This window comes from Lactuca saligna, chromosome 1 (genome assembly GCF_052625555.1).
Source record: "Lactuca saligna cultivar CGN05327 chromosome 1, ASM5262555v1, whole genome shotgun sequence".
Classification (NCBI taxonomy): domain Eukaryota; kingdom Viridiplantae; phylum Streptophyta; class Magnoliopsida; order Asterales; family Asteraceae; genus Lactuca; species Lactuca saligna.
The window spans coordinates 54,891,120-54,911,065 of NC_136417.1; positions in this window are offsets into that span (position 1 = coordinate 54,891,120).

The window sequence follows — 19,946 nt, forward strand, 5'->3', positions numbered from 1 at the left end:
AGATTGTGCATAAAAATAACATCCAAATCTGACTTCGTATGAGGAAGTTATTATTTTTCTAAGATTTTCCATATCAGTGCACAACTTGAAATTTATATTTTAGATCGATCGATTTTTTGCCGATGCAACCTAAATGAAAATTGAAGATCTCATTAATATGAGTTCAACGATAAAAAGACAGATGAAAACGGACGTCCGATGACAAAATTATGAATTTTTAATGAACTTTATGTTTCTAAGCTTGTTAAAATATAACTTAAAAAATAAATTTAAAATTCGCCGACAGAGTCTATATGAAAGTTGTAGATCATGTAGCCACCTACGCGTAGATAAAAATAACATTAAAAATGGAGCTCGTTTGCAAAAGTAACAGATTTTAGAACATAATTTGTTTTTGGGGTAATCTGCGAGTACCACACAGCGCAATTTGGGCCACACCTTCTTCCCCGAGGCTTGGAACAAGATGGTGACATATGGCAACGAACGGTATTTGTTAAGCTAGGGAACGCGCTACATTCACGAATGCCTTTCGTTTGTTTCTTAAATACGTTACGTTCGACCCTTCGCCCAACCTATAAATAGAGCTTATTTCTTCTCATTTTTCCATACCAATTCACTCCAACTGTCTCCCAAACAACCCAAACCCTCAAGGTTTTTCCCTAGCACCTCCAAGGTCTTAAATGCGAGTCCCGGAGCGCTAGAAGGCTCCGTGAAGAAAAGCTTTCGGCTCAAAAGTTTTTCCTCCGCAGATCCCAGTTCCTAACTAAACCCCCTAGTAAGTGAGTTATGCTTACCCTACATTAAGTATAACTTATGTTTAAGTTCATTACCATTATTATGAACCTATAAAAAAGTTTTATCAGTGATTCCAAGTCGTTATACTGATTGATCTACATATGGGGATGATGTTTATGTTGTAATTTAGTGAGGTGTTTAAAGTGGGATTTCCAAATAGTATACTTCGTAAACCAAACGGACCCTAACTCCGATATGATCATACTTGGTTGTTGCTTACCTAATAGATCATGAAGTAGACTCTGAGTTAAAGATGAATCTAGACTAATAATCAGTCGCAATGAATATAAGATAAAAATCTACTGGTAATGACACTAGGTTTGTCAAAGGAAAATAAATTAAGTGAAGCGTTGTCTGAGTACGGAATCACCACCTTAACAGGTGAGTGCATTGTTACTTTTATCTTACACATAGATATGAAGTATTTTATATAAATTACGTGTTATGTATGCATATTATCTGTATACTTGTTATCTATGTTGGATGAACAATACTATACATGTTTTAAATGATTTAAACTATATACATATTTTATACCTATAAATTACAATATGTAAAGATGAGTAGATGAAAGATGAGTTGGGTAATGAAATGAAAGGTGAAATAAATCATGAGATGATTGTGAGAGGTGAAAATGAGAAAAGCCTTTACCCAAGCGTTGTCCCCGTCATCTAGTAGAGTATGGATGACAACCACAAACTTTTCTAGACAGTCCGATGGAACACTAGCAGGGTCGCAACATATAGGTGTTGTGACTCCGACGTTCACCCAGTGTACTTTAAAAACCTATTGACATGTATTACGAGTAGAATCTAGAAAATAATACTGTCAATAAACGAGATAAAACCTGGTGACTATGTACTTAGTGTCTGTTATATAAACCATGGAGACAATCCTTAGAAATAAATAATGAGGAGTAGATGTGTCACACCCCCAAACTTGAACGGCGGAAACGTTCGGGGGCGGATGACTTCATGTGGTAACATAACAAGTGAATACATAGTAAAGAAAGAAATACAACCATCATATATATATATATATATATATATATATATATATATATATATATATATATATATATATATATATATATATATATATACATATATATAATTGAAAGTTTACATTTGTCAAAAGTTACATGTTCAAAACCAATTACAAATATGATGTCAAAATATGAGATTAAACTGGCGCCGCAGCATCTCTTCATCAAAAACATAATGATACCTGTAGTTACTAAATCCCTGTGACATACAAGTAATTTTGAAAGAGTAGATCAACATTTAAGCTGGTGAGTTTCATAAATATTTAATGACAATGTTTGTATGAAACGAAATATCTTGTCCTTGTTTGTTTGTGTTTAGAAAATCCTGTATTTTCTACTAGTATAAAAGTAGTCTTCCTTCTAGACCATAGTTTGTTTCCAAAATGTATGTAAGTGTAAAAGTAACCAATATGTTTGAAAACCTCGTAAATCAATGTATTTTTAATACCTCCTGTGAGCTGTATAACCATACTATTGACTCGAAATGCCTATACACAACATTCTTCAGGCGTTGGAATGTTATGACGTTTGTCACCCCAAATGGTGGACTGTAGCTAACAGTCAGGGTGCGGGTTGTCAAGCCCGTATAGATCTATACACAAACACCATGCTCCCCTTCCAAGGGATTCTGGTATATAATATAGGACTTGAAATGTGTACTCGAACGTACGTTAAGTAAATGTCTCACAGAACCGTAGTATAAAAACAGATTTACGTGTTGAAATGTTCGTTTGTTATTGTACATGAAAGTGATTTCTTGAAAATCGTGTTTCTAGTATGCAAAAGTTAGCAATATCCTCATAAAACTATACCTATTATAGTTTTCTAAAAGTGTGCCTCGTTTGTTTTAGAATATCTAGAAAAGGAACCACTTGTTATGAAAGCATAGATTTTTTTGAAGAGTCTAAGATAGACACATATACATTAAATCTAGGAAAAATGTTTAGTTTATACATGCATTACAATAATTTATAGTTTCAATGATAGAATGCTTTTGTAATATATTTTGTATACGGGAGTTCCCTATAAAGTTTATAAATCACATATGATTCTACTTAACAAAAGTGTATAATAATCTTTATATATAACACCCGATAGTAGTCGTACGTTTTACTTGTATCCCCCCCCCCCTCCTTAGAAAGCATATAAAAGCGTTTAGAATATTTAAAAGGGTTAATTAAGGGGTATGAACTCACTTGAAAGTTTGAAGATAGCGAGATGGAAAACCAGATAGAGTTTCGTCTCGGGAAACGGATTTTTCTCGGGAGTAAAATTGACCTTCGGGACTTGCACAAAATGACCAGGGCTTTGGGGTAGTGCGGGCACGGAAAACGAGGTAAACCGCAAGAAAAGTGAGAGAGAATGAGAAAATTTTCCGGGAACCCTCGCATCCTATTTATAGGAGGCTGGAACCGCCTCGGTACGCGGGGCGTACGCTCGTACGCGTACGTCACGCATAACCGAGTCCTCGACTGCCTCAGACTTCGGATGGGACAGGCTAGCTTCGCATAGACCGGGACGTGGACGATCCGAGGCCTTGGCCTTGAGTACGCGAGGCGTACGAGGGTACGCGGCGCGTACTTCGGCCCTATCTGCTGACTCCTTCGGATAATACCAAGAGTTTATAATTAAATAAATATATAATTTATTTAATAAACTTCAAAAAATCATATCTTCTTCATACGAACTCCATTTTCGACATTCTTTATATCCCCGCGAAGGTGAGACTAAGATCTACAACTTTCGTTTAGATTCCGTCGGCAAATTCCGAAATTATTTTTATTATTTATTTATTAAAATGACGTGATTAAGGAATTTCTTTAAAAATTCATAACTTCTTTATCTGACGTCAATTTTTGCCAGACTTTTTACCGCGAAAATACCATTGTCGAGACCTTCGATTCTCGTTTAGGTCATTCCGGCCAAAAGTCGCTCGATCTCCGATTCGAGTTTTTAGTTGTCTGTTGCTAAGCTGAAATTGGAAAAATCTTAATTTCAATATACGAAGCCGGGTTTGGGCATTCTTTTTACGTACGATCCCGGTTTAATGATATAAAATATGGTAGGTAGTTAAATAGAAACTTTTTGGACATTTTATTATCAACGTTAATTTTTATTAACTCAAAAATGGTTACAATACTTGACCTATTAGGCCATTACAAAGAGTTGAAATATCGGGTTGTCACATCATCCCCCCCTTAGAGGGAATTTCGTCCCGAAATTTAAAGTAGTAAGGACACTAGTGAACATGAAAGAGATGAGGGTACTTTTGTGTCATCTGATCTTCGCGTTCCCATTTGAATTCAGGTCCCCGCTTGGCGTTCCAGCGAACCTTCACGATGGGTATGCAACTTTGTTTTGTTTGTTTAAACTCTCGGTCCATGATTTCTACTGGTTCTTCCACAAAGTTGAGGCTCTCGTTGATCTCGATTTCGTCGAGTGGAATAACAAGAGTCTCATCGGACAGACACTTTTTCAAGTTTGAGACGTGGAAGGTTGGATGTATGTTACTAAGTTCACGCGGTAGGTTAAGCTTGTAAGCCACAGGGCCGATTCTGGCAAGAATCTCGAAAGGCCCTATGTATCTTGGATTTAGTTTCCCCCGCATTCCAAAGCGTATTAAACCCTTCCACGGTGAGACCTTTAATAAAACGTGGTCTCCTACATGGAATTCCAAAGGTTTCCTCCTTTGGTCAGCGTAGCTTTTCTGCCGGTCTCTACAGGCTTTCAATCGTTCACGAATATGAACGATCTTCTCTGTTGTTTCTCGTATGATTTCCAGACCGGTGAGAGTGCTTTCAGGAACTCTTCCTTTAGCTAACTGTGTATCGCCAACTTCAGTCCAGCACAGAGGGGATCTGCACTTTCGACCATAGAGGGCTTCGAACGGAGCAGCCTTTATGCTTGTGTGATAACTATTGTTGTATGAAAATTCGACTAGGGGTAAATGGATATCCCATGCCTTTCCAAAGTCAATCACGCAGGCTCTCAGCATATCTTCTAAAGTCTGTATCGTTCTCTCACTCTGCCTGTCTGTTTGTGGGTGGTAGGCTGTACTCATGTCTAGCTTAGTCCCCAGGGAACCTTGTAGTGACTGCCAGAATCTTGAAGTGAATCTACTATCTCGGTCGGAGATAATGGATATCGGAACACCGTGTAGTCGCACTACTTCCCTTAAGTAAGTTCTTGTAAGCTTTTCCATTTTGTCAGTCTCCTTGATGGGTAGGAAATGCGCGGATTTGGTCAACTTGTCGACGATGACCCATATGGTATCGAGTCCACCCGTCGTCTTGGGCAACTTGGTTATGAAGTCCATAGTAATCCGTTCCCATTTCCATTCTGGTATCTCTGGTTGTTGTAGTAATCCTGATGGTTTTTGATACTCGACCTTAACCTTAGCGCAAGTAAGGCATTTACTTACGAAGGTAGCAATTTCTGCTTTCATGTTAGGCCACCAGTACAAGTTCTTAAGATCCAGATACATCTTATCTGAACCCGGGTGAATGGAATACCTCGTGTTGTGAGCTTCGGTCATTACTACGTCTCTGAACCAGCCATGTTTCGGCATCCAGATTCGGTTCATAAGATAATATGCTCCGCCACCCTTGACTTCTAGATTCTTTTCCATTCCCTGTAGGGATTCACCCGTCACATTTTCAGATCGCAAAGCTTCCATTTGTGCCTCTTTAATTTGTGTGGATAAGTGGGAATGGATAGTTATAGTCAGAGATCTGACCCTCCGTCCAGTGTATTCCTTTCGACTGAGGGCGTCAGCTACCACGTTGGCCTTGCCAGGATGATAACGAATTTCACATTCGTAGTCATTGAATAACTAAACCCATCGTCGTTGCCACATGTTGAGTTCCTTCTGATCAAAAATGTGTTGAAGGCTCTTGTGATCAGTGAAAATAGTGCTCTTTGTTCCGTATAAGTAGTGTCTCCAGATCTTCAGAGCAAATACCACTGCTCCTAACTCAAGATCGTGTGTCGTATAGTTCACTTCGTGTGTCTTAAGTTGTCGGGAGGCATAAGCAATAACTTTCCCTCTCTGCATAAGAACACAACCAAGTCCTTGATTTGACGCATCGCAATACACTACGAAGTCTTCTATCCCTTCAGGGAGGGATAGTATCGGTGCGGTGCACAAGGTCTGTTTCAGTTTTATGAACGCCTTCTCTTGTTTTGCTTCCCAGTCAAAGGCCACGCCTTTCTGGGTTAATGTAGTAAGAGGTTTCGCAATGCTAGAGAAGTTCTTTATGAATCTGCGGTAGTAGCCAGCGAGACCTAGAAATTGATGAATTTCTGTAGGTGTCTTTGGTGCCGACCAGTTCTCGATGGCCTTGATTTTGGAGGGGTCCACGTGTATCCCTTTCTCGCTAACCACGTGGCCCAAAAATTCGACTCTTCGAATCCAAAATTCACATTTAGAGAACTTCGCATAGAGTTTCTCCGATCGCAGTGTTTCTATGACTTTTCGTAGGTGTTGACTATGCTCTTCCTTACTTCGGGAGTAGATAAGTATATCATCGATAAAGACGATGACGAACTGACCTAAGTAGGGATGGCATACCCTATTCATTAGGTCCATAAATACTTCTAGTGCGTTGGTTAATCCAAATAGCATTACTACAAATTCGTAGTGTCCATAACGAGTTCGGAAAGCTGTCTTGGGAATATCCCCCTCAAGTACCCGTAATTGGTGATATCCGGATCGTAGATCTATCTTCGCGAAGTAGTTTGCTCCTTGGAGTTGATCGAATAGGTCGTCAATACGGGGTAGAGGGTAACGGTTCTTGACAGTAAGTTTGTTCAGCTCTCTGTAGTCGATGCACATACGGAACGATCCGTCTTTCTTCTTTACGAACAAGACCGGTGCTCCCCAAGGTGAGAAACTTGGTCTTATGAATCCTCTTTGCAGGAGTTCATTAAGTTGACTGGACAGTTCTTGCATCTCTGATGGTGCTAGATGATAAGGAGATTTCTCTACTGGGGTAGCCCCTGGAGCTAAGTTGATTCTGAATTCGACTTGGCGTTGTGGTGGTAATCCTGATAGTTCTTCTGGAAAGATATCTGGAAAGTCACGTACTTCTGGAATGTTCCTGATGTCCTTTAGTTCCTGGCTTGTATCGATGATGTGCGCTAAGAATGCTCGACAATCCTTCCGTAAACACTTTCGAGCCTGGATGCACGAAATGATACGAAGGTTCATACTCGATTTGTAGCCGTAAATCACTAATGTTTCGTTGTTAGGGAGATTAAGACGAACTACTTTTTCAAAACACATGATGTCGGCGCGAAGTAGACTTAACCAATCCATGCCGACTATGACATCGAAACTCTTAATAGGAACCGGCATGAGATTGATTAGGAAAGAATGACCGTCTAAAGTTAACGTACAGTCCTTGTATATGTAGTTAGTGTTTTTGGTTTTTCCGTTAGCCATCTCTGCAGTGAATGATTTTTCTAGTTTGCTAGGTTTAGGTTTAAGTAAATGAATAAAGTTTTGACTCACGAAGCTTCTCTCCGCTCCACTATCGAATAATATGCATGCATATGAATTATCGAGGAGGAACGTACCAGCAACTACAGTTAGGTCAGCTATAGCTTCGTCGTGGCCTATAGTCAAAACTCATCCCACACCGCCGGTGCCTGCTGCTTTAGGGGAGTTCCTCCTGTAGTGGTCCACCTCGCCACAACCGTAGCAAGTCTGGCCTATACCTGCACTGGGAACTTGAGTGATCGGCTTTGCGGGCTCCTTGCAGAAACGGACTGTGTGTCCCTTTCTGTTGCAGTTGGCGCATTGCATTTCCCGACAAGGTCCATGGTGGTGGTAAGTGCATTTGGTGCACTTTGGACGGTTACCTTCATAAGGTTTTGTTGGGTAGGTAGTTGTAGGAGTTGTAGTAGGTACCGTGGCAGCATTCACCGAAATGAGTTGTTTCTTTGCGGATTCTTGGGAAGACCCACCCTTCCCTTTATTCCATACTCTCTTCCTGTTGTTGTTGTTGTTGTTGTTGTTGTTGTTGTTGTTGTTGTTGCTGTTGCTGTTGTTGTTGTTGTTATGGTTGTTGTTTCCTCTCTGTGGTTCTGGTGCAGAAACGGTTGACTTCCTATGGCCTCCGTAGTCAATTAGAGATTGTGCCAGTTCCTTAGCACTTTCAAAGGTGTCAGGTTTGGAAGCTAACACGCTTGACCGTATTTGGGTCGTCAGTCCCCATATGTACCTCTCTATTTTCTTGCTCTCAGGAGCAATCATATCTGGGCAAAGGACTGCCAGCTCGCAGAATCTGTTGGTATATGTTGCGATGTCGGTACCAACCATTCCGAGAGTCCAGAGTTCATGTTCGAGCCTTTGAATCTCTCCCCTTAGGCAGTATTCTCTCATCATCATGGCTTTGAGGCTCTCCCAGCTTATGGAGTTTGCCACAATTATAGTAAGTACTTTAACGTGGCCGTTCCACCAAGTCAAAGCTCTATCAATGAGTGTTAAGGTTGCAAATTTGACCTTGCTGTGCTCAAGGTAGGAGCAGATTTCAAAGACTGATTTTATCCTTTCAATCCACTATCTCAGAGCCATCACACCACCAGTTCCATAAAACATACGGGGTTTTGCATTAGTAAAGTCCTTATAAGTGCATTCTCGGGGTTGCCCATGATTCTCGCCATGGTTGGATAGGTGTGTGCCAGTTCTCGAGTCATTAGTACTCGAGTTATTGAGCTGTGACATGGCAGCTGCTACTGCTGCGGTGACTGCTGCTTGGAACATGACAGCATCCAATTGAGGAGGTGAAGGTGGTGGTGGTATCGGTGTTTCATTGATAGGGTTACGTCTGGTATTCCTGCGTGGCAGCATCTTTAACTATACGTTTAAAAGATGATGATATGGATAAGAATAAGTGACAAATGAATGTGTCTCATGAACCAAATTGCCATGGTTCAACAACATATGATAGCATACAAAAAATGAAAGTTGTTTGTAAGACTGAAACTATGAAACAAGTATTTGGTTTCTTGATGACTTTTCAAGGTTTGAACGAAATACTCAACGTAGTAATAATAGTGTCACTTATATTAATATAAAAGTTGATACAATGATCATGAATATTTGACCCTTATAAGGGTCTCTGATTACAAAGTTCGAGAAATTTAAAGACTTTTAGCCGAGGTCCTAAGTTATAACAAAATTTGAGGTTTTTATAAGTACTACTTGCGACGGGTGTTGCGCTTGGAGCTCGATTCTTCATCTGATTGCTTCGACTCCATAAGAAGCCTATCAAGGGCGGCTTGTTGTTCCCTCAATTCTGCGAAGGCTACATTCGCTTGTGCTTGGAATGCTTCGGCGCGAAGGTGGATGTCGTTCTGCAACATCTCTAGGCGGTTGATATCGGCCGTGTGGATTTGTACTTCCACGTTAACCTCTCGGATTCGGTTTGCTTGAACCCCCGATTGGTAGGACTGGTTGGCGAGTTTTCCCACCATGACTGGGAGTGCCCGATCGGCTGAACCTCCACCTCGGACATCGTAGAAATCTTGGCACATGCCGTAAGGAGAGCGTATACTTTGTTGTTGGCTCCAGTGGACGAGGTGACTTCCCCAGATGGGAGTCGGCACTTGAAAGTTCCTCCTAATGGGTGGAGGGTTGACTATTTCTGGTTCTGAGTCTATCCCGGAGTCGTCCCCGCCATCCAACTCAATGGGCTCTTCGTCCTCCTCCGGATCCTCTTCAATCCATCCTCCGTTGCCTTGTTGTGGGTAGTAGGGGTCTCCATGCGGGTGAAATCCAGCCATTTGACTATACGAGAATAGGGTTATAAGATTTGAATAAAACTTGAGACATGTAATACTAATTAACCTAGCGTATGTACCAAATACTCCTATAGTATTTAAATTCTTGTGTTTGATCTTCGTGATGTTTTTGGTAAGTTTTGACTTCTTGCTCACTACGAGCGTTCCTCGATATACATTGGTCCGATTTCGGGCAAATATAGTTGATCACGCTATATTTGTCCCAAATCTGATTACATATATCGAGTCTTAATCGTAGTGTCCAACTTGTCTAAATACTTGTTGTATAGTTAATAAACATGAAAATAATGTGTTGTATGCATGTATTTGTACTTGAATGAGCTAACATTTTTAAGTTATACGAAACGCGGCTTAGGCGTAAATAAAATCGTTTTGTCAGAGAGTATTAGTCCCTTAAGCATTTATAGTTTGTATATCTTATGTGGTTCGATATACTTAGTTCACTATAAACATTGCTCTGACACCAATCTGTCACACCCCAAAACCTTAACGGCGGAAACGTTCGGGGGCGGATGACTTCATGTGGTAACATAACAAGTCAATACATAGTAAAGAAAGCAATACAACCATCATATATATATATATATATATATATATATATATATATATATAATTGAAAGTTTACATTTGTCAAAAGTTACATGTTCAAAACCAATTACAAATATGATGTCAAAATATGAGATTAAACTGGTGCAGCAGCATCTCTTCATCAAAAGCATAATTAGTATTATATGTCTCAAGTTTTATTCAAGATGGTGAGTTTCATAAGTATTTAATGACAATGTTTGTATGAAACGAAATATCTTGTCCTTGTTTGTTTGTGTTTAGAAAATCCTGTATTTTCTACTAGTATAAAAGTAGTCTTCCTTCCAGACCATAGTTTGTTTCCAAAATGTATGTAAGTGTAAAAGTAACCAATATGTTTGAAAACCTCGTAAATCAATGTATTTTTAATACCTCCTGTGAGCTTTATAACCATACTATTGACTCGAAATGCCTATACACAACGTTCTTCAGGCGTTGGAATGTTATGACGTTTGTCACCCCAAACGGTGGACTGTAGCTAACAGTCAGGGCGCGGGTTGTCAAGCCTGTATAGATCTATACACAAACACCATTCTCCCCCTCCAAGGGATTCTGGTATATAATACAGGACTTGAAATGTGTACTCGAACATACGTGAAGTAAATGTCTCACAGAACCGTAGTATAAAAACAGATTTACGTGTTGAAATGTTCGTTTGTTATTGTACATGAAAGTGATTTCTTGAAAATCGTGTTTCTAGTATGCAAAAGTTAGCAATATCCTCATAAAACTATACCTATTATAGTTTTCTAAAAGTGTGCCTCGTTTGTTTTAGAATATCTAGAAAAGGAACCACTTGTTATGAAAGCATAGATTTTTTTGTAGAGTCTAAGATAGACACATATACATTAAATCTAGGAAAAATGTTTAGTTTATACATGCATTACAACAATTTATAGTTTCAAAGATAGAATGCTTTTGTAATATATTTTGTATACGGGAGTTCCCTATAAAGTTTATAAATCACCTATGATTCTACTTAATAAAAGTGTATAATAATCTTTATATATAACACCCGATAGTAGTCGTGTGTTTTACTTGTATTCCCCCCCCCCCCCCCCTCTTAGAAAGTATATAAAAGCGTTTAGAATATTTAAAAGGATTAATTAAGGGGTATGAACTCACTGGAAAGTTTGAAGATAGCGAGACGGAAAACCGGGCAGAGTTTCGTCTCGGGAAATGGATTTTTCTCGGTATTCTCGGGAATCTCGGGAGTAAAATCGACCTTCGGGACTTGCACAAAATGATCAGGGCTTTGGGGTAGTGGGGGCATGGAAAACGAGGTAAAACGCAATAAGTGAGAGAGAATGAGAAAATTTTCCGGGAACCCTCGCATCCTATTTATAGGAGGCTGGAACCGCCTCGGTACGCGGGGCGTACGCATACGTCACGCATGACCGAGTCCTTGACTGCCTCGGACTTCGGATGGGACAGGCTAGCTTCGCATAGACCGGGATGTGGACGATCCGAGGCCTTGGCCTTGAGTATGCGAGGCGTACGAGGGTACGCGGCGCGTACTTCGGCCCTATCTGTTGACTCCTTCGGATAATACCAAGAGTTTATAATGAAATAAATATATAATTTATTTAATAAACTTCAAAAAATCATATCTTCTTCATACGAACTCCGTTTTCGACTTTTTTTATATCCCCGCGAAGGTGAGACTAAGATCTACAACGTTTGTTTAGATTCCGTCGGCAAATTCCGAAATAATTTTTATTATTTATTTATTAAAATGATGTGATTAAGGAATTTCTTTAAAAATTCATAACTGCTTTATCTGATGTCGGTTTTTGCCAGAATTTTTACCGCGGAAATACCATTGTCGAGACCTTCGATTCTCGTTTAGGTCATTCCGGCCAAAAGTCGCTCGATCTCCGATTCGAGTTTTTAGTTGTCTGTTGCTAAGCCGAAATTGGAAAAATCTTAATTTCAATATACGAAGCGGGGTTTGGGCATTCTTTTTACGTACGATCCCGGTTTAATGATATAAAACATAGTCGGTAGTTAAATAGAAACTTTTTGGACATTTTATTATCAACGTTAATTTTTATTAACTCAAAAGTGGTTACAATACTTGACCTATTAGGCCATTACAAAGAGTTGAAATATCGGGTTGTCACAAGATGATTCATAGAGAAGATACTTAAGAATAAAGAAGATAATGGAGATGGGTAAATGGGTTATTTGTTTGATGATGAAATATAATAACGATATTATTGTGGGTTAAAAAACCTTTGTACTCACTAGGTTTCCCAACATGACCCACTTAGTTTATTTGTATCACAGGTGTCGATATGAAGCTACATTACACCGAGAGATTAAGGAGATGTAGATCACTAGTGTCAATGAATGTAAGGTCTGTTTATGCTTATGTTTATGTATTGACGATGACATCGCACAGTTTTAAAATGAATAAAATACATTTCCTAGGAAATGATTTGATAATACATTTATCATGTTTTTCTGTGAACAAATTCCACAACACTTTTCTTTAAAACGTTACTCTGATTTTAAATAAAGCATAAACAAATCGGTCTTTTTCTGGCCGTGAAAATAAGGATGTCACAATATACATGGATGGTAATGTACAGAACTTCAATTCAAGGATGATTACGAAGGGCTTTACTCAAACTCAAGGGATTAACTATGATGAGACCTTTCTACTAGTTGCTAAGAATAAGTCTACTAGGGAAATGCTTTCCATAGTTGCTAATTATGACTATGAAGTGTGGAAAATGGATATAAAAACCGTTCTCCTTAACTGGAAATTAGACGAGGATGTTTACATGGCTCAACCAAAAGGTTTTGTGAATGCCAAAGTCCCTAATAAGGTGTGCAAGCTTGAGAAGTCCATTTATGGACTGAAACAAGCATCTCGTAGTTGGAATCTTTTCTTCCATGAAAAGGTTAAAGAGTTTGGATTTTCTAGAAGTGAGGATGAGTCTTGTGTGTATGTAAAAGCTAGTGGGAGTATAACGACCTTTATAGTTATGTATGTGGATGACATACTCCTAATACGAACCATTGTTCCAACTTTGCAAGAAGTTAACTCTTGGCTTGAAAAATGTGTCGCTATAAAGGATCTATAAGAGGATACATATATTCTTAGAATAAGAATCTGTAGGAATAGACAAAAACGCTTACTAGTACTTAACCAATGTACATACTTGGATAAAATATTGAAACGTTTCAATGTGGAGAATTCCAAGAAAAATGACATGCCCATGCATCATACTATAAAACTTCGAATCCCATATTCTATAAGATTTATCATGTATGCTATGACATGTACTTGACCTAATGTAGCTTATGCTTTGAGCATGGTTAGTAGATATTAGGGGAATCCTACTTTAGTTTATTGGACTGTAGTGCAAAACATTCTCAAGTATTTTCAAAAAAAAAAAAAAAAAAGATATGATCTTGGTTTTTGGTAACAATGATAAACTTAAAGTGAGTAGATATAGTGACATAAGTTTTCAAATAGATCGAGATAATAGTTATTCTCAATACGGTTGGGTTTTTCTATCAAATGGTGGAGCGGTAACTTGGAAGAGTTCCAAGCAGCAAACAGTCGTTGATTCTCGTTGTGAATCAGAGTATGTCGCAACGAGCGAGGCAACAAATGAGGCTATGTAGTTGAAGAATTTATTGGAGATCTTGGAGTCGTTCCACCAATCCAAAAACCAATGAAGGTTTTTATGACAATGAGGATGTGGTGGTTTTCACCAAAGAACCTAAGGATCATGACAGATATAGGCATATCAAAGGAAAATACCTCTACATCATACACAAAGTTGAAGAAGGTGCACTCCTAGTGAATCTTGTGTTATCAGAAGAGAATTGTGTTGATCCTCTCACAAAGGGATTCAACAAGATTAAGCACTTTAAGCATGATAGGAGCATTGGGCTGAGAGGCGATATTAGATTTTAGATTTTCGTAGTTAGTTGATATTTTGAACAATGTAGCACTAATAATTTATAATTGGATGGTAATTAATTAAATAGAGTTTTATTTATGTTCAAAGTGTGTGATGTCATTTTGTCAATTAATTTAATATTATGTTTCACGTTACATGTTTTACTTATAGAATATGTATTTATTGGAAATGTCATAGTGAGTTACAGCTTTGGAGTAGGTATCGATTTAAGACTGTCATGAATTGATCAAAGATTGTCCATTGAGATTAGGCATTTCATAGGGACTGTTGCGATATTCATGAGTACTTTGAAAATAGGGACTTTGAGTATTGGTTAAACTCACGTTTAGAGATTACTTCATGGATTCAATAATAAGTAATTCTAAGACGAATAATATATTCTACTCTTAAAAAATATATATAAGTTATATGGTACAAACCAGCTGTGCATTCGTGTAGAGTTTGAAAATTTCGGAGGTGTCAAAATGTGTCTTAGTGAGTTTTTGTGTCAAAACATATTTGTAAAGGTGTTTATTTTAAGGGCAATATGTTTCGAAACTTAAGTTTCTTTAGTCACTTATATTTTTGTATGATTTCTTGATCCCTATATATATGGGATGACTACTAGAGTTAGAGAGTAACTTCGTCATTCACATTGTATTCCCTGAAACATTCTATGTACTTTAAAAAGCGTAACTGAGCAAAGCAGATATTATTTAGATCTTGTGTTCATCTTTCTTTCATAAAGTTGATCTTGTAATTCTTACTTGATAAAATAACAACCACATTTAGTATTAGAACATGAATCAAACTGTTTACGCTCTGATTTTCTTTTGGTTTCAAAAGTATTTCGAGTCTCATTCCAGATTTAGAATTTTCCGCACTGTTGAGCCAGAAAATCTTTGTAGATCTTCTAATTTGATTGAATTCTGTGTTTTGTTGTTTCAATCAAGTAATTGTTGTAAAATTTTGATAGTTTTCATTGTTAGATCTCAATTTTTGAAGCTTTCTTCAAAAACCTTTCGTATAACAATGGTGAACTTTAACATGAACATTACGACGTCGTACTCTCGTCTTCTCGTTTCTTCAAACAAGATTCCAATGTTAATTCATGAGTTCTACAATCAGTGGGTTGATCGTATGGAGAACTATCTGAATGGGATTGATGAGGAGCTCTGCAAGTGCATAATCGGTGATTTTTGTCCACCTCCTGCTGTTCAAACTATTGGAACATCTTCTAACAATGAAAATGACCAAGAGCAGACTGAGAAGTTATTGAAAAATATAAAACAAATGTATGCGAGAAATTCATGGTGCTATTCCACCAATCCTATATAATTATGTCCGTAGCTGTAAAACTTAAAAGGAAATTTATGATACTCTAAAGGAGAAATATCAAGGAAGTGAGAAAACTAAAATCAGTTCAGTCAAGCAATGTTTGTTGGAGTTAGGAGAGTTTAAGCAGAAGGAAGGAGAATCAATTGAGTCTTATTATGATCATCTGAATGAGCTTATCTTCAAGTATAACAGATACGGGGTAACAAGATCAACAATGGAGTTCAATCTTACTTTTACCATGGGTCTTCAAAAAGAATGGAGAAATGTTAGTCTTATGATAAAGACTTAGGAAAGTTTCGACTATTTCTCTTTGAATGATCTTTACAATGTGTTGAAAGCACATGAATCTGAAGTGAACAAAATTGATGAGGAATTAAAGATCAGTGTTGGTGGTCCGCTTGCTTTGGTTTTGAAAGTTGTTGGTAGTAACATTGAAAAAGAAATAGCTGATAAGGAGAATTCAGAAGATGAAGGTCTGATCGTCAACTCAGATGACGAAGCTTTATCATTTTACACAAACAACAGAGTAAAGAAGTTTTTAAAAAAAATCCTTTTAATGCAAAGCCTCGAGTGAGTGATGATAAAGGAAGTTCTACTGGAAAGTCACTAAGTAAAGAAAATAAAGTAAAGAAGAAGGAGATCAAGTCTAAAGATGCGAAAGTTGAGAAAAAGCTTAAAGGCGATTATGGATTCGACTGCCATTACTGTAATGGAGTGAATCATATGGAAAATGATTGCATGTAACGAAAGATGGATGAAAAGAAGAACAAAATCAAAGATGAAGTTTATTATGTGGAAAGGTTGGACGAAGTAAGAGCAAAAGCAAATGGGATGTCACTTGTGGCTAGGGGAATGGATGAAGAAGAAGGAACCTACCAAATCTGGTCGTCAGGTTCTGATGATGAAGAAATGCGAATTCCGACACATGGGGCCATGTTCGCAAAGTATGAGGAAGAGGAGGAAGATAAAGTTACTGGAAATTGCTTTGTTTCGACATCAACTCACAAGTCACCCTTGACTTCTCAGGTACGTTATCTTTTTCAATCGTTTAACATTCCTTCTAATGCTTACGATTCAATTATATCTGAGTTTGATGATGCAATTACTTATGTTAATGATTTTCTAAACTCTTCTAGTATTGATGCTAAAAATACCAGTAATCAACTGGTAGAGACACAGAGGATTTTGGAGACTAAGAAATCTTATATATATCTGTTTGACTTACAGTTGACACATGTAATGTGCGATAGAGATAGTCTAAGGCGTCGTTTGTTATCATCTTACTGAGACCGAGTCAGCGATTTGGGCTGGCTCGGTCAGACGAAATACGTTTGAGGAAATAGCTTTCTCAATCAGACATATGTGACTCATAAGGATCTCGCTCAGACCATACGACATAGCTGACTCGAAAAATCACCTCCATGCCCTCTCGTTTCTTTCTCCTTATCGTGACCTAATACAGAGACAGCAAGGAATTAGGCCGCCATCGAGTCTCTCCAATCGAGGTCCGATGGGATCGAGTCTCCCCATCATCGTTGTCCCTCCCCAGTCCGACTACCGGCCGGCCAGCGACCTTCCCTCCGATCGAGCTCCTATGGGATCGACGTCAAAACAGGTTCTATGTTTTCCTGTGAAAATTATTTTTCCTTCTCCCTTGTATATGATTCGTGAAATAAGAAATCACAAATTGGTTTTCAAATCAAAATTTATTCTTGGTCTAATGTTATGAAATCAGAAATTCATCTTGTAATGTTATGAAATTTGAAATTATGTGTTTAAATGCTATGAAATTAGAATCATTATTTGCTCTAATTTATGAAATCTAAAAATTGGTTATGTAAGCTGTGAAATCATGCATGTATTGGCAATATTGTGATTTTTTTTTGTTATTAGGTTGTGAAATCTTAAAGACATGATGACAATGTTGGTTTGGAACAAAATCTGAAATTTTTTCTTGTGTATAGGCTGTGAAATCATGTGTCTATTGGCAATGCTGTGATTTTTTTTTTTGTTTATAAGCTATGAAGTCTTGTAAACATGTTGTGATTTTTTTTGTGTGTATAGGCTGTGAAATCTTTTAAACATCATGTGTATAGGCTGTGAAATCTTTTAAACATCATGTGTGAAATGGCAATGCAATGATTTTTTTTTGTTTATAAGTTATGAAATCATGCTGTGAAATCTTTTTTTGTTTATAAGCTGTGATTTTTTTTGTTTATGATGGCAATGTTGGTTTGGAACAAAATCTGAAATCTTTTCTTATGTATAAGCTGTGAAATCATGTGTATATTGGCAATGATGTGAATCTTTTTTTGTGTATAGGCTTTGTTGACAATGTTGTGTATTTTTTTTTTGTTTATAAGCTATGATGTTGATTCATTGGTAGAAAATTATTTTAATGTTTTAGGATGTTGTTTGGAACGAAAGTGAGGACAAAACTCTTCTTGATGCATGTATCCATGAAATAAACACTAATGGTCGTGAGGGTTCTGGGCTTAAGGCTAGTTCATGGAAGACAGTACACGAAAAACTGATAAACGAACACGGTAAAGAGGTTGATCAAAAGCAAATGAGAAACCACTTTGACTACTACAAATCAAAGTATGTTGCTTGGGTGAAATTGAAAAACAAAACCGGCAATATATATGATCCTATAAAAAATAAATTTAATCTGACCGATGAACAATGGAAGGAAGAGGGGAAGGTAATATTTTTATAATAAATACTATTATGATTATTTTTATAAAAAAACTAATAATTATAAAAATTGTAAACAGTTGAACAAGTACGTGTTGTCATTGAAAAGTAGACCCCTTCTGTTTCCAGATCTTTGCACCCAACTATTTGAATGGTCAACCTCAACCGGCTTTCAAAGTTGGGGGCCATCTTCTACACTCCCTCGTCCTGTAGAAGATTTTAGTGCCCATGATTTTGATGAAGATGTTCCAATGGAAACCTCAACACAACATGTAGGTGCAAGTGAAGAATCTTCGGGGCATTCAAAAAATACAGAAGTTGGTGGAAACAAAAGAGTTGGTGGGAAAAAAAAGAGATGCAAGGGCATTAGAAGTTGAAGAGGAGATTGTCAAGCTTGCAAGGTCGTTAGTGGAAAAAATGAAAGAATTGAAAAAAGTGAAATGGATAAGGATGTTGATGCGTGTATGGAGAAATTAAACAAAATGGAATGGGGAGAAGAAGATGAAAGACATAAGACCGCTCTTTTGCTATTTGGTGAAAGTGCTGATGTTCGAAAAGTTTGGTTACGACTTTCGCATACTAGTTGTGAGTCGTGGGTGATGAGTGCGGGTAGGAAGTATGGTTACCTTTGATCGGTGCGAGTAGAAAAGTTTGGTTACTAGTTTTTTGGTTACTTTGGATCCTATGTTTGATGACTTTTTTGGATGATGTTTTCTAGTTTTCTTTGGTTACTTTGGATCCTATGTTTGATGACTTTCGCATCTTATGTTATATGACTTTAGTTAGTTTGGATGATATGTTATTGGATATTGAATATGACTTTTGTTATTTACTAGTTTTATGTTATATGATGTTTGTTATATGACTTTGGTGCATGATTTTTTTTTACTTTAACATGTTACCTAATTGTTTGTAACAGGTCAAGTATGGTTTCTGATGGTGAAGTTGTAGCTTTTCTTCTACTTGTGTTTTATTGGTTGAGGTCAAACCGGCGCAGACTAATCAGAATTCATAGAATTAGAGAAAACGATTCAAGCGGGTATGCGTATACGCAAGATTTGATGTACGGAGACCCTACACAATGTTTCGATATGATGCGTCTTACACAAGAGGCATTTGCACTATTATGCAACCATTTTACCGAAAAAAATTGGTTGCAAGCTAGTAGGAAAATAAGCATTGAAGAAAAGATGGCTATCTTCTTACATGTTATAGGACATAATGAACGTTTTCGCGCGATTAAGGGAAGATTTCATCACTCCGCACAAACGATTCATCAATGTTTTCATGAGGTCCTAACATCAATGATGTGTTTTGCAAAAGAAATTATAGTACCAACAACTCCTAATCCAACAAGACATAACTCGGAATGGCATAGACGGTTAAAAAATATTTTTTCCGGAGCAATAGGTGCATTAGATGGAACTCTTATACATGCAGTTGTACCCGTTGATCAACAAACTTGTTATAGAGGAAGAGGAAAAGGAGAATGTTTTCAAAATGTAATAGGAATTTGTGATTTTGATATGATATTCACCTTTGTTTGGGCTGGATGGGAGGGTATAGCACATAATTCAAGAGTTTTGAAAGAAGTTGCATTCAATTCGACTTCTGGATTTCCATTTCCTCCACCAGGTTTGTAATCTTTATATAATTTTTATTATCTATCTTCTTTATATAATATGTGTCATTATATAATATGTCACATTCGTTTGCAGATAAATATTACCTTTGTGATGCCGCATATACAAACACTCGTG